The sequence below is a fragment of the Mauremys reevesii genome, linkage group 12 (assembly GCF_016161935.1).
Source record: "Mauremys reevesii isolate NIE-2019 linkage group 12, ASM1616193v1, whole genome shotgun sequence".
Taxonomy (NCBI): domain Eukaryota; kingdom Metazoa; phylum Chordata; order Testudines; family Geoemydidae; genus Mauremys; species Mauremys reevesii.
This window is the reverse complement of record NC_052634.1, coordinates 27431706-27435277: the sequence shown is the minus strand read 5'-3', so window position 1 is coordinate 27435277 and position 3572 is coordinate 27431706. Positions and strand designations below refer to the sequence as shown.

The window sequence follows — 3572 nt, the reverse complement described above, 5'->3', positions numbered from 1 at the left end:
GTTCAGTTCGATAGGACGTAGCTCAGATTTATTGGAGAATTTAAGACAAATGACCATTTCCTAAAGTCCTCATTTGTCACTTCAGCTTTGCTTTTTCCCCACCCCTCCATGATGACACGGAGAAAGTTCAAGTGCAGTTCTGTCAACAGTGGAGAACTCTCCAATTTACTGCACATGCTAACAAAGAAACAGCCTCACGAAAATACACTAAAGATCCCTCAACATAACACCTGAAGGTGAAATATGAACAGAGACAAACCTTGTCAGCAAAGGCTCATTTCCCAAACGATCCTCAAAATGTTACTAATTCTCACCCCTCGTCCACAGGAGCTCTGTGCAGTGTAACTGTTCTGCAGGCAGCTTCCCATTCAATGCTGTTGGGGGACATTCCTAGACCTGGAAATGTACCAACGACAGAATTTGAAGAGCAAACCTGGCTCCCCGCACCAGGCGGGATTTGAGTGTTTTGTCCCTGTCACTTAGTCTTTATCAATAGTACAGACGCCAGAGGCAGGACTCCAGGCTCTGCTTGAGGGATCCTGGCACAGGGGCTGGGAGGGAGAAAGGATGGTAGATTCTGACCTGGAGAGGAGGTAATAAGTGAAGGGGGCATTTTTATTAGCCCCCTCCTGAGGGTCCCCAGGGCTGGAATTCTACATTCCAAATGAGGGGGTGACCCCACTTGGCTAATGAAAACCAGTGCTCCAGGTGAGGCTTGAACTCACAACTTCAGCATAGCTCCTATCAGCACTGCCCTATAAGTACTGTGCGCTAACCAATTGTGCCACTGGAGCACCTGTTAATTAGTGTTCTCTGAGACCCCCCCTAGGTTGATACAGGCAAGGAGTGACCCCAAAACGTTCTCAGTGGGGCTGGGAGCAGGTGGCGACAAGTGTTGTACTCGGTGGGGTGGATTCTTCTTAAGGGTTCCAGGCCCCATTTGACCCTTTTGTTCTTCCCTGTGTAATAACAGAGCTGGTTAAGACTCAATGGAGAGTCTTGCTGCAGCCCAACAGATCTGAAATCACTGATAACCGGCTCTAAGCATTAGTCCTGCTTTGGGACAGTGTCTCTCATGGAAGAAACTGCCCAGTCTGCGCTAGCAGTGAGGCTCCCTCACTAACAGCTGAAATCAGGGAGAGCTGTGTGAAGTGCAGGGCCCCAGGGGTGCCTGAACAGGGGGGGGACAACACCCCAGGGCTTTTAAACATGGGAGGGCTCCACCCTCACTCAGCTGCACAGAGGAGTTTTCATCCCCTATTCCTGCCTGTCACTGCCCAGCACCCCCTCTGGCACCATTCCTGAAGGTCACCCTGCCTCACTCTCTTCCTGTCATATTGGGTCCACCAACAACTCATGTAGGAGAGACAGCTCCTGTCCCTCATTGTTAAAGGTCAGGCCAGGCAACTAGGGGCAGAAGCCCACAGTTTGTTTTTTTTCCTCCCTATTGCAAAGCCCAAGGACTCACCTTGGGATACAGGCACCACTGTGCTCCCAGAACACAAGTTATCACTGTACAAAGAGGGATGAAAGGGCCTGCCAAAACCTGGGATCTTCAGTCTAACACTCTCCCAACTGAGCTACTTTGGCAGAGGAGGAGAGGTGCTGGGCTCCAGCCTGGGACTCTGCCTCCCTCCTGCCTAGCCCTGACTGTGAAGCCTGGCCCTGGCCCTCCTTCCTCTAAATGCCATGTGGACAAGAGGAAGAGTGTGGCAGCTACAGGGACCAAAGTTGTGGGCATCAGGTGAAGCAGCAAGAAGCAACCATATGGTCAATCCACAGGAATCTCTAGCCAGACTGTTAAGTTCTAGGACCCCAACCTATAGCCGCCAGCCCATTGAACCAGCCGGACCAAAGACTTATCTCCAGTGGGGATCAGTCACCCAGCAGGAGGGAAAAACCTCACTCTGTACCTGAGAGAAGGTAGCCAAACACATTGAGCTCCAGTGCTTTGTAGCAAAGCAATGTATCGCCACGAGGTCCCACTGAGATTTGAACTCAGATTCCAGGATTCAAAGACGCTGCAGGACTTGGCACTGTTGGTTTCTTTAATGTTGTGATGTTTCCCCAGCCGCCGGAACAAAGCCGCCAACTCCTCCCTCACCGACTCCCACCAATCCCCCTGGTTGCCGTAGGACCCTCTCATGCTTTCCCGTTCTGCCAGCACCGCCAGGCCTCGTCCCCCTGCTCCTTTATCTTGCAAGCTCTGGATGTTCAGCTTCCAATATCCTCTGTCGTGGGTCAGGGAATTGCCCACATTGAGCACACGGTGAGAGCTGCGTGATCCGAACTGTCCATTGGCACCACCCTGCCCTGGGCTGTCGACGTGCTCTCCTTCACAGAAATCCGGTCACTGCGACTCCTGGCCTGTCCCCACAGAAAGGTATATCCCCTCTGCGGCTGGTGTGAGCTCAGGTCAGAGGAATAGGAGGCTACTGCCCACCCTCCACTGGTTCACTGTGCAGAAACACGTCCTCAGAGCCGACCTTGCTACAGACCTGCACCAGGTAGTGCTCATCGTAGAAGAGTTTCCTCTGATGGTCGGGAAAACAGGACCAGCAGTCCTCAGGCTGGTGCAACAATTGAAATCCCCCCCAACACCAAACACCGTGCGGTCTAGAAGAAGGGAGCCAGTTCCTTCATAGAACTTTCCTTTTACACCTTAACTGGGGACCATACACACTAATATAGCCTAACCAGTGCCATGGAGCACAAAGCCACCTGGTCCGAGCTCCACCACCTTCTGTACTCGCACCGCGAATGTGAAGAACAAGACTCCAACCCCATCATTCTTCCCTGGCCTGGAGGACCAGAGAGATGGGCCCTTCCCCCAATCACCCTCTGCCCATCAAGCTACCCTAGAGTTGTTAATGTGCATTTCCTGAACACCCACCATGTCCAAGCCCAGCTGCTCCAAGACACTGAACATCAAGTGCCTCCTCCTGAGCCCCCAACTCCCTTCCACCTGGCCACTTTCACACATGCCCCTTCCCTGGTACTGCCCTCCCTCAGCTGCACAGAAGAGTTTCCATCCTCTATACCTGCCTGTCACTGCCCAGCACCCCCTCTAGCACTCTCTTCCTTCCATATTGGGTCCACCAATAACTCACTTAGGAGAGACAGCTCCTGTCCCTCATTGTTAAATGTCAGGCCCAGCAGCCCACAGTATCTTTTCCTGCTGCAGAGCCCAAGCTCAGGGACTACTGTGCTCCCAGAGAACAAGCCACCACTGGGCGAAGAGGGATGAAAGGGCCTGCCAAAGCCTGGGATTGAACCAGGGACCTTTAGATCTTCAGTCTAACGCTCTCCCAACTGAGCTACTTTGGCAGCTGTTTAGCAGTATTTTGGCCTGTTGCTTCTCTGTCTGGGATGTTGTTGTCAGCAGTTGCACACAAAAAGGACAGGAAAATGAATGGCTGCTCCACACCCCCACCGGAGGAACCCGGCGCCCTTAGGGTGGGGTTCTTCTCTAAAGATGTCTGGCAGAAAGGTGGTGCTCAGCTCTGTCAGCGACCTACCCAGTTGCCTCACTGCCAGGGAATGCAGATGTTTCTGTAAGGCCATTAAATGGG

General features: G+C 52.7%; 2 non-coding genes across 2 annotated transcripts; both read right to left on the bottom strand.

Annotated features, from left to right (window-relative positions):
• Nucleotides 1-700: 700 nt before the first annotated feature.
• Nucleotides 701-794, bottom strand: TRNAI-UAU. The gene is made up of 2 exons: nt 757-794; nt 701-736 (listed from the first exon to the last, which is right to left on the bottom strand). It is a non-coding gene; the product is annotated as a tRNA-Ile (tRNA).
• A 2460-nt stretch (nt 795-3254) lies between these two features.
• Nucleotides 3255-3327, bottom strand: TRNAF-GAA. The gene has a single exon. It is a non-coding gene; the product is annotated as a tRNA-Phe (tRNA).
• Between the last annotated feature and the right edge of the window lie 245 nt (nt 3328-3572).